The sequence below is a fragment of the Bombina bombina genome, chromosome 2, assembly GCF_027579735.1.
Source record: "Bombina bombina isolate aBomBom1 chromosome 2, aBomBom1.pri, whole genome shotgun sequence".
NCBI lineage: Eukaryota > Metazoa > Chordata > Amphibia > Anura > Bombinatoridae > Bombina > Bombina bombina.
This window is the reverse complement of record NC_069500.1, coordinates 309611368-309632556: the sequence shown is the minus strand read 5'-3', so window position 1 is coordinate 309632556 and position 21189 is coordinate 309611368. Positions and strand designations below refer to the sequence as shown.

At 39.2% G+C, this 21189-nt stretch overlaps 1 protein-coding gene across 2 annotated transcripts in view; it reads right to left on the bottom strand.

Moving 5' to 3' along the window:
* Window positions 1-21189, bottom strand: part of CTXN3 (cortexin 3) — a 119542-nt gene that overhangs the window by 71112 nt on the left and 27241 nt on the right. Inside the window, exon 1 of one of the 2 annotated variants that reach the window (XM_053701639.1) lies at window positions 9359-9463. The exons of the other annotated variant lie outside the window; for it this stretch is intronic. The gene's annotated coding sequence lies outside the window, so the exon portion shown is untranslated. Of the gene's footprint in view, window positions 1-9358; window positions 9464-21189 lie in introns of those variants that run through there. 2 annotated transcript variants of the gene reach the window in all.

Genomic DNA, 21189 nt, shown 5'->3' with positions numbered 1-21189 from the left:
TATTTACCTGAGCCTAACTACTTGGAATAAATTGTTTTCTGAACTTTTTTCCTCACAGGAACTTTTTGATACTTTGTTCAACTTTAACTGGAATTCATCCAAACAACTGCAGTGTTCATTAACTTAGGAGCTGACATGCAATCAATTAAATGAACTGCCTGTACCAAATGCAAGTATAATTCTATTTGTTCTAATGCTTTGTTATTTGGAGAACTTTCACTGTGTAGTTTGTATATAAAAGAGAGTTACCACAGAACTTGTCACTGAAAATCTGGCTTTAACCTTTATTGAAACATCCTGACTACAGATTAATAAACAACACAGCTTCCACAGTGAAACTGGAACTCCCACAAAACAGGCTGTGCATTCATTACAGCTCTGCCACACTACAAGTGCAAGACAAGACAAGCTACAAGTAATATCTGCAAATAAAATAGCAATACTGCATGAGCATATGTACAACTGTTAACAGAACCTGGTTACTAGTTGACTATTTATGTGTTACACTGCATAAGACTCTGAGAGTTAATAGAACCATTACTACACCTGCAACTTAAGAACTAAAGCTAACTTAATATTGAGAGCAATTTCCACAAATCCTATTCAAGATTGCTTAACCCTAACTGCATAATCTGGGGTGTGGCAAAATAAACAACTAAACTATCACTATTAGGTGAGAATATCACTAAGCCATAGTGATATTCCTTTACAATAGTGAAACAAAACAAATATTAATAAATTAAGATCTGTGAATTGTGTTCCATCATTAACTTTATATTTGTAGCCTGACATATTACTAAGCCATAAAATGGAGCCACCAGATCTACCACAGATAGTTTACAACCTCTCCCAAAAGGTTGATCAGCTTGCTCAGGTGGTTCATGATTTACAAATTGAAAATCAGTCTTTAAGGGGAAATATAAGAGACTCACTTACTACTCATACTGCACCACCTCAGCAAACACCTGAACCTTCAGTTTCACTACCAGAGCTCTTTTCTGAAAACCGTAAGCAGTATAGGCAGTTTAAGAATTCATGTCATTTACTTTATAATCTACGACCTTGCAGTTATCCCACAGAGAGGATCAAGGTATTCAGTACTATTTCATTCCTGAGGGGTGAGCCAAGAATCTGGGCTCACAATCTGTGTGAACATAATGACCCAGTGCTAGGATCCCTTTCTGATTTTTTCACATGTATGGATGATCTTTTTCACAACACTGATGTACAAATGTCCGCTGAAGCCTCCATGAGGAACCTTAAGCAAGCCAAGAGACCCGTGGAGGAGTACATCACGGAATTCAAATTATACGCAGCTGATTTGGAATGGAGTCAGATTGCACTTCGAAACCAGTTCCGTTTAGGCCTCTCAGAGAGCTTGAAAGATGAAATCGCCAGGATAGAACTTCCAAAAACCCTAGAAGGAATGATGAATGCTGCAAAACAATTGGACCGCAGACTGCAAGAAAGGAAGGCAGAAAGGTTTTCTGCAGATGTCCGACCAAACCTTCTATCTATTCCCCACCTCAACCAACCCAACATAGTAAACAAACAGCTGTTTCCATGGAGATCGGTATAGCCCGTGGTCCTTTATCAACAGAAGAAAGATACCGCAGGAAGAGTAATAATCTGTGCATGTATTGCGCCAATCCTACACATTCAGTCCAGGAGTGTCCCATTTTACAGAAAAACAAGAAATGTAAGTTCAAAGTTATAAGTTCTATATTAAACACCACTAAAACTAAAACTAATTGCATGTTAACTCTCTCCATACAGTGGGACCAAGATCAGCTGACTACTGAAGCCATCATAGACTCGGGAGCTTATGGCTGCTTTATTGATTATAATGTTGTAAAGCAAAATAAAATACCCCTTATTAAAAAGCATACACCATTTTCTTTTTGTATGATTGTCGGTTCAGAACCTAAAACTGGCCCTATCACACACCATACCACACCATTAACAGTTACTACAGCAGGACACACAGAACACCTCTCATTTGATGTTGTCTCGTCACCACATTTCCCAGTGGTTTGGGGTATTAGTTGGCTCAAATTACATAATCCAGTTATCCACTGGTCACTATCTTCCATAAAATTTGATTCAATCTATTGTAAAACAACATGTTTCCACAAACATGTTCTACTCCAGACTGAAATACCTACAGAAAAACCTGAGTTGCAAATTCCTTCACCTTATGCAGATTTCAAGGATGTATTCAGTAAAGTAGAAGCTGAGAACTTTCCTCCTCATCGTGCATACGATTGTCCAATACAACTTCAACCTGGTTCTTCCATCCCTTATGAACACTTGTACTCTCTCTGCAAGCCAGAATTGGATCATTTAAAGGAGTATCTCGAAGAAAATTTACGGAAAGGATTTATCAGAGCATCAACATCACCAGCAGGTGCCGGAATTTTTTTTGTGCGGAATAAGGATTCATCATTACGTCCCATAATCGATTACAGAGAACTCAACAAACGCACAATAAAAAATCGTTACCCACTCCCATTAATCCCAGAACTAATCGAAAGGTTATCTGAGGCAACTATATACACGAAACTCGATTTAAGGGGAGCCTATAACTTAGTGAGGATAAAAGAAGGACACGAATGGTTGACAGCATTCAGGACAAGGTATGGCCTTTATGAGTACCTTGTCATGCCGTTTGGACTGTACAACGCACCCGCCACTTTTCAACACTTCATAAACGATGTGTTCAGAGATCTCTTAGACATCTGTCTTGTGATATACCTAGACGATATTTTGATTTATTCTAAAAATGAAACAGAACACAAAACACACGTGCGATGGGTGCTATCTAGGCTCTGAGAGCATAAACTGTATGCTAAGTTGGAGAAATGCATATTCCATACCAAGCATGTGTCATTCCTTGGATATGATATCTCACCAACAGGTATCACTATGCAAAAACAAAAAGTAGACGCTGTCAAAAATTGGTCAATACCCAAGTCCAGAAAGGAACTCCAAAAATTCCTACGTTTTGCAAACTACTATAGGAAATTCATTAGAAACTTATCCAAGATAGCAAAACCACTGACAAAATTAACCAGCATTAACTCATCTTATAACTGCGATCCAGACGCTAATTGAGCTTTTGAATATTTAAAGGATAGTTGTACATCAGCACCCATTCTAAGATTTCCGAACCCCGAACACCACTATGTGTTGGAAGTTGATTCCTCTGATTTTGCCTTAGGCTCAGTTCTTTCTCAACAGGAAACACCAAACGATCCCATCCATCCAGTTTCTTACTTCTCACAGATGATGTCAACAGCTGAAAGAAATTATTCCATAGGAGATAAAGAACTCCTTGCAATAAAAAGATCACTGGAACACTGGAGGCATCTTCTAGAAGGTACCAAGTTTCCTATTACCATTTTCACTGATCACAGGAACCTACTTTATTTAGAAAACAACAAAACTCTTTCAGCAAGACAGGTCCGTTGGAGTTTATTCTTCTCGCGCTTCAACTTCAATATTGTATATAGACCTGCCTCCAGGAATGGTAAAGCAGGTGCTCTGTCTCACCTACCTGAGAAACCTAAAACTTCAACCCAAAATACCACTATCTTACCTACCGAATGTTTTGTAGGTCTAACCACCGATGTGATAACCGAAATCAAACGTCATTGTCTCAAGGAGACGGAGCTACCTCACTCTTCTGTACATAAGATTGATGACCTGTACTACCATGAAGGGAAACTATACATTCCCAAAGCATTGCGAATAAATTTGCTCAAGTTATACCATGACTCTCCGTTAGCCGGACACCCAGGAATTTACCGAGAGAAGAGCTCCACTATGAAATCCATTGATAGATGGTACCAGGGTCTCTTCGGTACTGGTAATGAAGTTAATAATCCATACGGAGCTTTTCTCTCGGATTTCAAAGTGGCACAAATGGCACAAGTTAAGATATAGTCTCGGATGGATTTTTTTCATTGGCCACCAACAATCTTATGAAAGCTGTTCCAAGGTTCGGTAAATTCCTGATCGGAACAGCAAATAGAATGCGAGCTCAATCTGATTGGCTGATTGGATCAGCCAATCGGATTGAACTTGATTCTGATTGGCTGATTCCATCAGCCAATCAGAATATTCCTACCTTAATTCCGATTGGCTGATAGAATCCTATCAGCCAATCGGAATTCAAGGGACGCCATCTTGGATGACGTCCCTTAAAGGAACCGTCATTCGTCGGGAGACAACGGAAGAAGAGGATGGATCCGCGTCGGCTGCTTCAACATGGACCCGCTCCGCACCGGATGCAAGAAGATCGAAGATGCCGCTTGGAGAAGATGTTTGCCGGTCCGGATGTCCTCTTCTTGCCGGATAGGAGGAAGACTTTGGAGCCTCTTCTGGACCTCTTCAGCCACCGGATGATGGATCGCCAACCCCCGCTTGGGTTGGATGAAGATTTTGGAGCCAGGACGGATCGGTGACACCTGGATGGTGAAGACAAGGTAGGAAGATCTTCAGGGGCTTAGTGTTAGGTTTATTTAAGGGGGGTTTGGGTTAGATTAGGGGTATGTGGGTGGTGGGTTGTAATGTTGGGGGGGGGTATTGTATGTTTTTTTTTACAGGCAAAAGAGCTGATTTTCTTGGGGCATGCCCCGCAAAGGGCCCTGTTCAGGGCTGGTAAGGTAAAAGAGCTTTTAAATTTATTAATTTAGAATAGGGTAGGGCATTTTGTTATTTTGGGGGTCTTTGTTATTTTATTAGGGGGCTTAGAGTAGATGTAATTAGTTTAAAATTGTTGTAATATTTTTCTTATGTTTGTAAATATTTTTTTATTTTTTGTAACTTAGTTCTTTTTTATTTTTTGTACTTTAGCTAGTTTATGTAATTGTAGTTATTTGTAGCAATTGTATTTAATTTATTTATTGATAGTGTAGTGTTAGGTTAATTGTAGGTAATTGTAGGTATTTTATTTAATTAATTTATTGATAGGGTAGTGTTAGGTTTAATTATAACTTAGGTTAGGACTTATTTTACAGGTAATTTTGTTATTATTTTAACTAGGTAACTATTAAATAGTTCTTAACTATTTAATAGCTATTGTACCTGGTTAAAATAATTACCAAGTTGCCTGTAAAATAAATATTAATCCTAAAATAGCTACAATGTAATTATAATTTATATTGTAGCTATATTAGGATGTATTTTACAGGTTAGTATTTAGCTTTAAATAGGAATAATTTATTTAATAAGAGTTAATTAATTTCGTAAGATTTAAATTATATTTAAGTTAGGGGGGTGTTAGTGTTAGGGTTAGACTTAGCTTTAGGGGTTAATACATTTATTAGAATAGCGATGAGCTCCGGTCGTCAGATTAGGGGTTAATAATTGAAGTTAGGTGTCGGCGATGTTAGGGAGGGCAGATTAGGGGTTAATACTATTTATGATAGGGTTAGTGAGGCGGATTAGGGGTTAATAACTTTATTATAGTAGCGCTCAGGTCCGCTCGGCAGATTAGGGGTTAATTATTGTAAGTAGCTGGCGGCGACGTTGTGGGGGGCAGGTTAGGGGTTAATAAATATAATACAGGGGTCGGCTGTGTTAGGGGCAGCAGATTAGGGGTACATAGGGATAATGTAAGTTGCGGCGGTTTACGGAGCGGAAGATTAGGGGTTAATAATATAATGCAGGGGTCAGCGATAGCGGGGGCGGCAGATTAGGGGTTAATAAGTGTAAGGGTAGGGGTGTTTAGACTCGGGGTACATGTTAGGGTGTTAGGTGCAGACGTAGGAAGTGTTTCCCCATAGGAAACAATGGGGCTGCGTTAGGAGCTGAACGCTGCTTTTTTGCAGGTGTTAGGTTTTTTTTCAGCTCAAACAGCCCCATTGTTTCCTATGGGAGAATCGTGCACGAGCACGTTTTTGAGGCTGGCCGCGTCCGTAAGCAACTCTGGTATCGAGAGTTGCATTTGCGGTAAAAATGCTCTACGCTCCTTTTTTGGAGCCTAACGCAGCATTTGTTTGAACTCTCGATACCAGAGTTAATTTTATGGTGCGGCCAGAAAAAAGCCTGCGGAGCGTTAACAGCCCTTCTACCGCCAAACTCCAAATCTAGGCCTGAGAGTTAATAGAACCATTACTACACCTGCAACTTAAGAACTAAAGCTAACTTAATATTGAGAGCAATTTCCACAAATCCTATTCAAGATTGCTTAACCCTAACTGCATAATCTGGGGTGTGGCAAAATAAACAACTAAACTATCACTATTAGGTGAGAATATCACTAAGCCATAGTGATATTCCTTTACAATAGTGAAACAAAACAAATATTAATAAATTAAGATCTGTGAATTGTGTTCCATCATTAACTTTATATTTGTAGCCTGACATATTACTAAGCCATAAAATGGAGCCACCAGATCTACCACAGATAGTTTACAACCTCTCCCAAAAGGTTGATCAGCTTGCTCAGGCGGTTCATGATTTACAAATTGAAAATCAGTCTTTAAGGGGAAATATAAGAGACTCACTTACTACTCATACTGCACCACCTCAGCAAACACCTGAACCTTCAGTTTCACTACCAGAGCTCTTTTCTGGAAACCGTAAGCAGTATAGGCAGTTTAAGAATTCATGTCATTTACTTTATAATCTACGACCTTGCAGTTATCCCACAGAGAGGATCAAGGTATTCAGTACTATTTCATTCCTGAGGGGTGAGCCAAGAATCTGGGCTGACAATCTGTGTGAACATAATGACCCAGTGCTAGGATCCCTTTCTGATTTTTTCACATGTATGGATGATCTTTTTCACAACACTTATGTACAAATGTCCGCTGAAGCCTCCATGAGGAACCTTAAGCAAGCCAAGAGACCCGTGGAGGAGTACATCACGGAATTCAAATTATATGCAGCTGATTCGGAATGGAGTCAGATTGCACTTCGAAACCAGTTCCATTTAGGCCTCTCGGAGAGCTTGAAAGATGAAATCGCCAGGATAGAACTTCCAAAAACCCTAGAAGGAATGATGAATGCTGCATTCATTACAGCTCTGCCACACTACAAGTGCAAGACAAGACAAGGTACAAGTAATCTCTGCAAATAAAATAGCAATACTGCATGAGCATATGTACAACTGTTAACAGAACCTGGTTACTAGTTAACTATTTATGTGTTACACTGCATAAGACTCTGAGAGTTAAAAGAACCATTACTACACCTGCAACTTAAGAACTAAAGCTAACTTAATATTGAGAGCAATTTCCACAAATCCTATTCAAGATTGCTTAACCCTAACTGCATAATCTGGGGTGTGGCAAAATAAACAACTAAACTATCACTATTAGGTGAGAATATCACTAAGCCATAGTGATATTCCTTTACAATAGTGAAACAAAACAAATATTAATAAATTAAGATCTGTGAATTGTGTTCCATCATTAACTTTATATTTGTAGCCTGACAACATGGTGCCACCATGCCCCAGGCTAGCCAGCTTGCCTCCTTAGTACAGCACAGCCAACCCCTCAGCTCTGCCAAGTTTGCTCATCAGCCATACCAGCCTAAAACACCAACACACAGCACACCCCTGCCTGCCACTTGCCTATAGGACACTACACATACCTTATCCATGACAAGTCCCAGCAGACTACTCATAATATTCTGGCTCATACACACTGCATTCTCCCTATACACAACATTTCCTTCCTGCCCTATCTTATGCCCACAACATGCAAAGAGGGGGTGGGGTAATGGGTGTGGTGTGTAAATGCAGTGGGTGTGGCATGTGCAGATGATATGTGGGATCAGAGGTGGCGTGTAACATTTTGGCCTGGCTAGTAGCTTATAACTTGAAATTTTGAGCCCTGCTATATATAATCATATATTTTTATAGGTATAGATATATTTTTTGCCAAAAAGAACATTATATATATATATATATATATATACCAGGCAATTCCTCTCTGAACAAGGAACACAGCAACCCCAGAACCTTCATTAGGATTCGTCATTGAGGTGTAGCCATATTCCTCTAAGCACACTGAGCAAATAGTCCACGTCTGGTTGCCCCTTTTTCCCTTAGGGAGACTAAGTACATAGAGAGAGAAACACACTCACAGGATAGAACAACCATAGAACAAACTATTATGCTATTGTTCGTTCCCAGGTTGAGCGCTTCTCTCTTTTTAATTTTTTTTATTTATGCAAAAAAAAAAAATATATATATATATATATATATATATATATATATGTGTGCACTGGAGCCCTTTGCAGTTAAGTAGATGAAAACACGTAAAAACATATTTATGCAATATTCATATTTAATAATATGTATTTACAGTAAATATTTGACATACCAATGTTCTTCACATGAGGGAATATGTTATATGTTTTTTTAAATAGATATTCCTATGTATATCTGTATATATCTATACCTAATCAAATATAGGTATAGATATATATTTTACCAATAATCATGTGTTAGCGCACATGAGAAAATACGATTGGGTTTGGGTGTTTTTTTCCACTTTCGGCTGCATTAAAGTCTATGGGGGAATACGTTAACGCAGTTGTAAAGGTCATGTGCACGTTGGGTCAGTGTGCAAGCAAAACCTTTTTACTTTTGAACGTTTGCGTGCAAAAAGTCTAGCGGGGTTAACATGCGAATGGGCGTGCAAACTACCACTCCACTTGTAATATATCCCTTATTTGCTATAAATAAATAAGCATTTTACAGGAAATTAAATTCTAATTTAGATTCCTAGAAGTTTTGGGACTAAGCACTTTGAACCCTCGTCCCATGAAGAAGATATTTATTTCAATAATCAAACTATTATTGTTCACTAATATACACCCCATATCCCAAGATAAAAAAAAACATTTGAAACAGTGTAAAAAACAGACATATTGTACTGGAGTAGTTCTGTGACCCAGCTGTTTTACAAAGTAATATAAGCAGCTAAATTGAACTAAAGCGGCAAAGATATCCATCAACCACAGGGTGACAGGAAGAAAAGTATCATTTTTCATATTTGATTTTATAATTTAATAAACTTTAAATTATTTATAACACTCATAACTGAAAGTACAGTTCCAAATGTAATGGTTCATTCACCTGTCGAAGGAATTTACTGACTATGGTATAATCACACATGGAGTATATGAGATCAGTAAAAGCCAGAGTGGTATGTGCTTTGCATCATGCAGCAGTTGGGCTTAACTGAAAGCATCTGGATAGCTGTAGTGTTTTAGCGTCACTGTTGCACATGTTCTGCACAACTAGCTGCAAAACAGAAAAATACACAGAGCGCATCCCACTCTAAGTGTAACACCATTTTATTAGAACAAACATCCAAAGCGAGTAAATCGCACGTACAATGTAAAAGAAATTAAAAGGCAAAATCACCAAGTCCAAGTCTGTTAGCCGGATGCACTCAATCACCAGATAGAGGGCGATTATGCCAAACAGGGAGCAAGACCTAGGGAAAATAGTTCACATAATCAGAACTTTCAGAGAAGGGTTTCAGTGGAAAGAGTGTGTCATACAAATAATCAGTCTAAGTCACAGGATTTTTTAGAATCACGAGAGGACAGAAGGTTAGACCACACACCTCCCCCTTATCAAGAACCAGTAGAGGCAAGAGAGTCTCACCTAAACGCAAAAAGAAAAAGAACAAGCGAGGCGCGAGAGGAGGGAGACATGTTCAGAGAGCGAGATCACAGAAGGCGCTATTAGCCAAAAATAGGGATTGCGTTTTCGATCTTACTTCCAAGAAATTAAATAACCAAGAACTTAACCTCTTAGCCAAGGGCCTTAATTTTGCCCCTAAGAGGGCCCCTAATAAATTTTAAACTTACATCGATCTACAGAAGTATATACGTAAGATGACACTAAAAAGATATTTTCTAAAACAACCAGCTATAGAAAGGATACAATCGAAAACAGTAGAATGTTTAGACGGAAACGATACTAACACCTTACATATTTTAGAGACACTAAATGACGAGATCCCCACACAAGGAACAACACAATTAGATTTTAGCATCCATGAAGAATTCGAAGGGGAAATGATCAAACATACTAGTTTTAAAAAACATCTAATTTCAACCCTTTAGGTGCACAGGGTGAATAAATCTAAATTTTCAATAGATTAGTGAGCACAGACCTGTCTACATTATGGGCGGAGAAAAATGGAACATGGGTTAAAAAGTTCAATGATAACTTGTCCCGACAAGAAAGAGCCACCCTACTAACTCTAAAAAATAATTCTGAGATAATTATTAAGATGGCAGACAAGGGGAGTGGGGTGGTAGTACAGGACAAATCAGATTATCTTAAGGAAGCGACTAAAATCTTGAGTGACCCTTATACTTACAGGAAGTTAACATTTAATCCTACTAATCTATATGTTAAAGAATTAACGTCAATCCTTACAAATGCAAAATCTGACGGCATTTTGAAAAATGAAGAATTCCAATTCCTTCTAGACAGGGATCCTAGTATCCCCATATTCTACCACCTCCCCAAAGTCCATAAAACTTTCCTCTTGATGACTAGGGAGTGAAAGCTTGGTCGTATTTAGTGTTAGGGATTCTTCTTCTTCTTTAATAATAAAGCTCAAACAGATTCCGCAATGCTGCCCATGGGTACAAAGATAGAAGTACAACGGAGAAACAATACAATAAAAGACAACATTTTACAGACAGGAGGAGTTGAGAGCCCTATTCCAGTGGGATTGTAGTAAAGGTTGGGTTTAACAGTTTGGATACCAAAGAGTTTTGGATACCAAAGAGGGCATTGCCATCCAAGCAGTTAATGGAAGTTAATGCCACAGGAGCCAATATGACCTGCAACACCAATGCAAAGGCAACATTGCTGTAGTCACATTATGTTTGTGGCAAAGTTGTAGCCAAGGTGATATTGCTGCTGTGTCATTATGGCCAATGTGGCAAATTTAACTTAGTGACCCAAAGAAATGCATGAGTTACCCCTAATTGTGCTAGGCTCAGTGCATTAAAAACATTTTACCTGTGTATCATGAGTTCATATTTGTGTAGTGTTGCAAATTTAACTTAGTGGCCCAAAGAAATGCATGAGCCCCCCCTAATTGTGCTAGGCTCAGTGCATGACAAAAAGTAAACAGTTTTGGCTCTTCAGCTAACCAGACGAGTGCATTCATGTATTCGACAACTAACAGAGTAATTGTAATAAGTCATATAATTAAGTATAAGTAGCTTTAGTCTGCATTAAGAATTGTATTTCTGCACTAAGAAGAGGTTTAAGTAAACTATGTAAATAATATTTCAATTATTACTCATACTAATAACTTTATTAATAAAAGATTATAAATGATAACAAAAAAGAAAAAAAGGAATCTCATGCATACAAATGGCTTAAGCTCACATTAAAAACACTTAAACCAGGAAAAACACTGAAACTCCCATTATGTACGTATAGTTGAGAATAATAACAGCCAGCAGTGACTATATATGACTATAAGAAAGCCCTTGCAATCCGAGGGCTAGGATTTAAATTATCTTAGTATTTATCATTTTAAACTGCTATGCTGAAATATTAGAATATCTTGCAGGGAGACAGGTTTAAACCATGGTAAGCAACATTAAAAAAAACGGAGAGACAGAGGTACCCCAAAGGTCCCCTGACGCGCATTTCACAAAAACGCTTCTTCAGAAGTTTTTGTGAAACGCATTTCAGGGGTCCTTTGGATTAGCTCTGTCTCTCCGTTTTTTTTAATGTCGGATTGCAAGGGCTTTTTTATAGTCATATATAGTCACTGCTGGCTGTTATTATTCTCAACTATACGTACATAATGGGAGTTTCAGTGTTTTTCCTGGTTTAAGTGTTTTTAATGTGAGCTTAAGCCATTTGTATGCATGAGATTCCTTTTTTTCTTTTTTGTTATCATTTATAATCTTTTTTTTAATAAAGTTATTAGGATGAGTGATAATTGAAATATTATTTCCATAGTTTACTTAAACCTCTTCTTAGTGCAGAAATACAATTCTTAATGCAGACTAAAGCTATTTATACTTAATTGTATGACTTATTACAACTGTCATGAGCGCTTCCGTTCATCGCCGTGTCGCCGCGGCTCCCGGAACTCCTCTGTGTCTCTGACGTCATGTTGCTTAGCAACATGACGCTTTCTCTCACACCCCTCTGATGACGGTTACGCTCCTGCCCTTTAAATCTCGGCGGGAGATCTGAATCTGGGCCCGTTTGTTTGTTTCCCTGGATTGTGAGTACCATATCAGTTTTATTCTTCTGTGTACCGACTTCTGCCTGCCTGACCAAGCCTCTTGCCTAATCCCTACTTGCTGATATTTGGACATTGACTTCTGCCTGCCTGACCTTGCCTGTAGCTATTACCCTTTTGCTGTCTCTTGGATGCCGACTTCTGCTTGCCTGACCCTGTCTTTTGCCTATACCTTTTGCTGATATTTGGATGCCGACTTCTGCCTGCCTGACCTTGCTTTGGCCTTTACCTTTAAACCTATTCTTTGTTAAACAAGACCTGCTTAAAGGGACATTTTACTTTTACAAGCTGCAAAAGAGAACTTTGCCTTTCTGTTTGTTATACACCTGCTTAAAAGGGACATTTACTTTTACAAGCTGCAAAAGAGAACTTTGCCTTTCTGTTTGTTATACACCTGCTTAAAAGGGACATTTACTTTTACAAGCTGCAAAAGAGAACTTTGCCTTTCTGTTTGTTATAAACCTGCTTAAAGGGACATTATACTTTTACAAGCTGCAAAAGAGAACTTTGCCTTTCTGTTTGTTATACACCTGCTTAAAAGGGACATTTACTTTTACAAGCTGCAAAAGAGAACTTTGCCTTTCTGTTTGTTATAAACCTGCTTAAAGGGACATTATACTTTTACAAGCTGCAAAAGAGAACTTTTCCTTTGTTTTACAAGCCTGCTAAAGAGGACCTTTTTCAGAAGCTTCAAAGTAAGAGCATTTCCTTTTTGTTCTTTGTACTACTTAAAGGGACGTTTTATCCTTTGTGGCTTTCCTGCATTCTGGAACAATATTCATTTTTGTTATCTTCTAATCTGCTTCCTGAGTGGGTCACGTCCTGGATATTTCTCAGTGTGCTAGCGTGTGCTTTCAATTCACGCTAGCAGTTGGGTTACATCCCGGATTGATTCCAGAGCGGCTGACATTACAAACGGGCCATAAAAATGGACCCCACTGAATTATCTATGGCCGTGGCTCACCAGGGACAGCTCTTGGGTTCTCATGCCACTCACTTGCAGTCTCTGGACACTAAACTTGATCAAATTACTGCTCTATTACAAAATTTGGTTGCTACCGCACCTCCCAATCCTAATCCCAATCCAAATCCGATTGAGGCATTACCTCCTCCGATTCCTAACAATCAGTCTCAGGTACAACTAAGTCCCAGGATTCCTCTTCCGGATAAATATGATGGGAATCCTGAAGAATGTAGAGGCTTTTTGAATCAATGCCGTCTTCATTTCCGAAATAGCCCTACTCTCTTTGCTACTGCCTCTTCTAGAATCACGTTTCTTATTTCCTTAATGAAAGGAAAAGCCTTGGCTTGGGTGTCACCTTTGCTAGAAAAGAATGATCCTATACTATTGGATGTTGATACATTTCTATCTACATTCTCAAACGTATTCGATAAACCTGGAAGGTCATCCGCTGCTGAAGCAACTCTCCTGGATTTACGTCAAGGAAATCAACCAGTCTCTCAATATGCAATTGAGTTCCGCACCCTTGCCTCTGAAACCACTTGGAATCAGGGAGCACTCAGAGCCGCTTTCCGTAAAGGACTTTCTGAGCGTCTCAAGGATGAATTGGTGTATCGTGAACTTCCAGAGTCCTTAGAAGCCTTAATAAATCTCTGTATCTGTCTCGACGCCAGGTTTCGTGAACGCCAACAAGAAAAGGATAGAACACAGAGGACTGCCACTCGAACTCCTTTTCGTTTAGCTCCTCGTTTTTCTAGTCCAGTCACTCCAGCCTCTCCTACTACTGATCAGGCTGAACCCATGGAAGTAGGAAGTATAAAATTAACTGAGACTGAACGCTTAAGAAGACGGACTCTTGGCTTATGTCTGTACTGTGGCCTTAAAGGACATTTATTAAGGGATTGTCCTACTAGGCCAGTAAAAGCCAGGGCTTAACTCTAGTCCAGGGAACTGAGTTAAGCCAAAATAGTGGTCATTCCCTATACAAGAAACTCTTTGTTCCAGTAACTCTTCTAATTGGACAAAAGAAGATCTATACCCAAGCCCTAATTGATTCCGGTGCTGGAGGTGTGTTCATTGACTCTACATTTGTTTCTACTCATTCTATACCCTTACTAAAGAAGGAGTATTCCATTTCAGTCTCTACGGTCAGTGGAGATCCTTTGGGTTCTGGATACATTCAGTTTTCTACTCAACCCTTAATCCTCACCGTAGGAATACTTCATTCTGAGACAATTTGTTTCGATGTCATTCCCACTCCGCAATTTCCCATTATCTTGGGATTACCCTGGCTCCAGATTCACAATCCCATTTTTTCTTGGACTTTCGGTGAACTCACTTCCTGGGGATCTACATGCCAGACTAAATGTCTTCAAGAGATTACTAAGTTACCACTCACTATTGCTCTCACAGTTGAAACTCCGGAATCCTTACCTATGCATTACCATGACTTTGTGGATGTCTTCTCCAAAAAAGAAGCGGAACGTCTTCCTCCTCATCGCCCTTTTGATTGTCCCATTGACCTCCTTCCTGGGGCTGCCTATCCTCGAGGCAAAACATATCCACTTTCTAAACCAGAAAACATGGCTCTGGAAGAATATATAAAAGACAATCTGGCTAGAGGATTTATTCGACCCTCCTCTTCCCCTGTAGGGGCTGGTTTCTTTTTTGTGGGAAAAAAGGATGGCGGATTAAGACCCTGTATTGATTATCGTGGATTGAATCAGATTACCATCAAGAACAGTTATCCTCTGCCCCTTATTCCTGAACTTTTTACTTATCTTCAGGGAGCCACCATTTTCACCAAACTCGACCTACGTGGTGCATACAACTTGATCCGTATACGCAAAGGAGATGAGTGGAAGACTGCCTTTAACACTCGATTTGGGCATTATGAATATTTGGTCATGCCCTTTGGGCTATGCAATGCTCCGGCGGTTTTCCAGCATTTTGTAAATGAGATCTTTCGTGATTTTTTGAATATTTTTGTTATCATATACCTGGACGACATCTTAATTTTTTCTCAGAACCACCAAGATCATGTGCACCACGTCAAGAAAGTACTTCAACGTCTAAGAGAATTCCATCTGTTTGCTAAACTGGAGAAATGTTCTTTCCATCAAAAAATCATACCCTTTCTGGGTTATGTAATATCGGCATCTGGATTCGAAATGGACCCTACTAAACTTTCTGCCATTTTGGATTGGCCTAGACCTGATTCTTTGAAGGCTTTACAACGTTTCCTAGGCTTCGCCAATTATTACAGAAAGTTCATCAAGAATTTTGCTACTATTACTTCTCCTCTTACTTCTCTCACAAGAAAAGGACAAAACTGTAAAGTATGGCCGTCTGAGGCTATAGAAGCTTTTGAATCTCTCAAAGAAGCTTTTTCCTCAGCTCCTATCCTTCGTCATCCAAATCCTGAGTTTCAATTTATTCTGGAGGTGGATGCTTCCTCTGTTGCTGCTGGAGCGGTTCTGTCTCAACGAATACCAGAGACTGGAAGGATTCATCCTGTTGCTTTTTTCTCTAAAAAATTCACTCCTTCCGAATTTAACTATGACGTAGGGAATAAAGAGTTACTTGCCATCAAGATGGCATTGGATGAATGGAGACATTGGCTGGAAGGTACTTCTTTGCCATTTACTATACTTACTGATCATAAGAACCTTCTGTATCTCCAAACAGCCAAACGACTAAATTCCAGGCAAGCACGCTGGTCCTTATTCTTCTCTCGGTTTCACTATAATTTGTCTTACATACCTGGTTCAAAAAATATTAAAGCAGACGCACTTTCCAGACAATTTCAAGATACCCCAGTTCCTGAGTCTGGTACCATTCTCCAACCTCATGAAGTCATTGCCCAGTTAACAACTTCTTGGTTACAAGAATTACAGTCCGCTCAAGAGCGTCTTCCTTTGTCCTGTAAACCTCCCAATGGTTTACTCTTTGTTCCTGAACGCCTTCGTTCCAAGATTTTATTTTGGGCTCATGATAGTCCCCTTTCTGGACATCCTGGCATCAGTATTACCACTCGAAACCTCAAACAACATGTCTGGTGGCCTACACTCTCTCAAGATGTGAAGGATTACGTCTCAGTATGCACACGATGTGCCATGAACAAAACTCCACGCCAACTTCCTTCAGGATTACTCCAACCATTGCCTATACCTCACCAGCCTTGGACTCATGTATCCATGGACTTTATTACCGATCTTCCCTTGTCCACTGGGAACAATACTATCTGGGTGGTGGTCGACAGGTTCACTAAGACGGCTCATTTTGTACCCTTGCCAGGATTACCATCTGCCAAAAGACTCTCTGAACTTTTTATTCTACATATTGTAAGAATCCATGGATTTCCTCTTGATATTGTTTCAGATAGAGGGGTACAATTCGTTTCTCGATTTTGGAGGTCACTTTGTAAACATTTTGGTACTACTATATCTCTCTCTACTTCTCACCACCCACAATCGAATGGTCAGACTGAAAGAGTAAACCAGTGTCTTGAAACATATCTTAGACATTATGTGGATCATTATCATTCTAACTGGACTTCTTACCTTCCTTTGGCTGAATTGGCCCATAATGCCCGGTACAATTCCTCCCTTCAGACTTCTCCTTTTCATGCAGCTTACGGATATCAGCCTAGGACGTTCCCTTTGCATACTTCCTCCACAGTGAATCCTGCTTCTGATCTTACAGCCCGAAGATTAACTCGACATTGGCAGAAGATACATCGTATTCTTTCTGTAACTTCTAGACGTTACAAGTTCTTTTCGGATCTTCGACGGAAAAAGGCTCCCAAATATCGCCCTGGTGATAAAGTTTGGATTTCCTCTCGATTTCTTCGCCTGAAACAACCTTCTAACAAATTGGGACCACGATATGTGGGTCCTTTCCGAATACTGGGTCAGGTATGTTCCACTGCTTATCGGGTAGCTTTACCCAAGTCTCTCAAAGTCCATCCGGTATTCCATGTTTCTCTTTTAAAACCTGTGATGATTAACAGGTATTCTAAGCCTTTTTCTAAACCTCCACCGTTATTGGTGCATGGACATCCTGAGTTTGAGATCAGCCATATTCTAGATTCCAAATTGCGGGGCAAGAAATTGTATTATCTCATTCATTGGAAGGGTTATCCAGTCACGGAACGTTCTTGGGAACCTGCTCATCAAGTAAATGCTCCAATATTGGTCAAGACCTTCCACAAGACTCATCCTGATAGACCTGGTCCTGTCCCCCGGAGGGGCCCTTGAGGAGGGGGTGCTGTCATGAGCGCTTCCGTTCATCGCCGTGTCGCCGCGGCTCCCGGAACTCCTCTGTGTCTCTGACGTCATGTTGCTTAGCAACATGACGCTTTCTCTCACACCCCTCTGATGACGGTTACGCTCCTGCCCTTTAAATCTCGGCGGGAGATCTGAATCTGGGCCCGTTTGTTTGTTTCCCTGGATTGTGAGTACCATATCAGTTTTATTCTTCTGTGTACCGACTTCTGCCTGCCTGACCAAGCCTCTTGCCTAATCCCTACTTGCTGATATTTGGACATTGACTTCTGCCTGCCTGACCTTGCCTGTAGCTATTACCCTTTTGCTGTCTCTTGGATGCCGACTTCTGCTTGCCTGACCCTGTCTTTTGCCTATACCTTTTGCTGATATTTGGATGCCGACTTCTGCCTGCCTGACCTTGCTTTGGCCTTTACCTTTAAACCTATTCTTTGTTAAACAAGACCTGCTTAAAGGGACATTTTACTTTTACAAGCTGCAAAAGAGAACTTTGCCTTTCTGTTTGTTATACACCTGCTTAAAAGGGACATTTACTTTTACAAGCTGCAAAAGAGAACTTTGCCTTTCTGTTTGTTATACACCTGCTTAAAAGGGACATTTACTTTTACAAGCTGCAAAAGAGAACTTTGCCTTTCTGTTTGTTATAAACCTGCTTAAAGGGACATTATACTTTTACAAGCTGCAAAAGAGAACTTTGCCTTTCTGTTTGTTATACACCTGCTTAAAAGGGACATTTACTTTTACAAGCTGCAAAAGAGAACTTTGCCTTTCTGTTTGTTATAAACCTGCTTAAAGGGACATTATACTTTTACAAGCTGCAAAAGAGAACTTTTCCTTTGTTTTACAAGCCTGCTAAAGAGGACCTTTTTCAGAAGCTTCAAAGTAAGAGCATTTCCTTTTTGTTCTTTGTACTACTTAAAGGGACGTTTTATCCTTTGTGGCTTTCCTGCATTCTGGAACAATATTCATTTTTGTTATCTTCTAATCTGCTTCCTGAGTGGGTCACGTCCTGGATATTTCTCAGTGTGCTAGCGTGTGCTTTCAATTCACGCTAGCAGTTGGGTTACATCCCGGATTGATTCCAGAGCGGCTGACAACAACTACTCTGTTAGTTGTCTTGTGTTCTGAGCTTTGACCCTGCGACAGGTAGCCTTATATTATATATACATCCAGAAATTATTTTGTGTATCATAAAAGTATACAAGTCTTCTGTTCCATTATAATTCTGCCTCCTCTACCCTATATTGTATCTAAAGCATTCATGTATTCCCCTATAGAAGTCAATGGAGAAAAAAAATAGAAAAAATCTAATACCTTGCTCTCACGCAAACACGATCGCATATTCTCATGTGTGCTAACCCAACATGAAACTATGAATATTTCACATTACAATGTTCTTCAAATAACAAAATATGTTCTATTTATTCACAAATACACATTTATACATATATATGATGGGTTTCTGGTACAATATATATAGGAAGAAGCGTCACATTAAAAAGGACTTATTTAAAGGCCAGCAAGTGCAAGCCTGCTTTGTTTCACACACACACACACAAATATATATATATATATATATATATATATATATATATATATATATATATATACAATCGCAATCGTAGAAAAGGCACTCACTGGTCTTCATCAAAATGTCATATTTATTTCCAAAAGTATTACAAAGACAAAGGTGGGGATAGTTACATCTCAGCTCACAAGGGTTATCCGTAACAATAGTGAGGTACCCATTATGATGGAGCAGCTCACAGAGATGGAACAGAAACTAATTAAAAAGAGGTTATGATAGTGTAATGGTTCGAAATACTAAAGAGAGGTTATTGGAATCTACACTGGAGACAAAATAAAAAGAAACCGAAAGAGGATGTACAACAGCTAAATTTCGTGACCACATATACCCCCATGAGCCAGGCATTGAGGAGGTCAGTACACCAACATTGGTCTCTCCTTGAAACAGATACATCGTTCCCATTTCAGAGGACGAAGCCTCCATGGATGGTACATAGGAGGGCTGATAATCTGAGGGACTTATTGGTGAAAACCAACTCAGTAGGATGCTACCAGAGAGGGACCTGGTTGAAACCTTCAAACAAAGGATGTTTCACATGTGGAAATTGCACAACATGCAACAGCATTATGAGAGGTAAAACCTTCCAACATCCCCATACAAATAAACGTTATACAATTTGCCATAGACTCACATGCACAAGCACACATGTAATATACATGCTAACCTGCCCATGTTCCCTAGTGTACATTGGGAACAAGTTTCAGGGACAGGATGGCTAATCACCGTTGCGCCATCCAGGAAGCCCTTAAGAAGGGACTCGGAGCAACCAGTGGCACGCGATTTTGCCTGACATAATCATGGCGTATCTAGTGTGAAAACAATGTTAATTGATTATGTTCCTCCGCTGACTAGAGGGGGTAACAGAGCTAAAAGGAAATGGAAAATGGAAACAAAATGGATCCACACGTTGGACACCCTAATACCAAGGGGATTAAATACCTTTCTGGACTTTGGGCCATTTTACACGAAATAACCAGTGGACTGGATGTGTACAGCAATATAATCCGGCTGGCTGGATGGAAGTCAATACCTGTAGGGGATCTACATCAATGCTCATTCTAGTGGGTACCCACGGGTTTCTACCCATACTCCTGGGGTAATGAAGAAGATAGTAATTGAGGTGTAAAGGGGATAAACTCTGTGCTCATTATAATAGTGCAATATGATGTATATAGTTTTGTAGTCACTTTTTTTATTTTATTTGTTTTTACACCAATTGCGGTCATTTTCCAGCTATGAGACATGATGCCTGCGCTGCTCTAACGAGTGACTTATATGATGGTAAAGCCTAAATATAAATGGTACTTTCCATATAAAGTTATGCACTGTAGTGCATTGTCTGTCACTCTGATGAGACATTTGCACCCTGCGCTGTTTATACAGCGATATCTCATGTGACTGGTTACGTGGTTGTGCTTTTGTGTATATGGTTACTATGGTAACCAATGGCCAATCAATTTGCGGTGACGCATCACGCTTACGCTGTAGCGTGATGATGTCATTTTGAGTCGATGCGATGGAGCAGGCTGTTTTTAAATGTATATAAGGTGAGTGTTGGTATATAGTGTTAGGAGTTTCTTTGGGGACACGCTCTATTTTGTGCTTGTTTTTGACATTTGACATAGGTGTTAATGATACACCGAAACGTTTTGTCTTTGTAATACTTTTGGAAATAAATATGACATTTTGATGAAGACCAGTGAGTGCCTTTTCTACGATGGAGATTGTTAATATGATTATAAAGTGCACCCTGACAGTTGTGATAACTGTGTAAGACTGTGCTTATCCTTTACAGGAGATTGGTGTGTATATACTGTATATATATATATATATATATATATATATATATTATACATGATTTTATATATATATATATATATATATATATATATATATATATATATATATATATTATACATGATTTTATATATATATATATATATATATATATATATATATATATATATATATATATAGGTATATCTATTTAAAAATACATACAACATGTTCCCCTGTGTGAAGAACATTGGAATGTGAAATATTTACAGTAAAAACACACTTTAACACTTTATTAATAATGAATATTGCATAAAT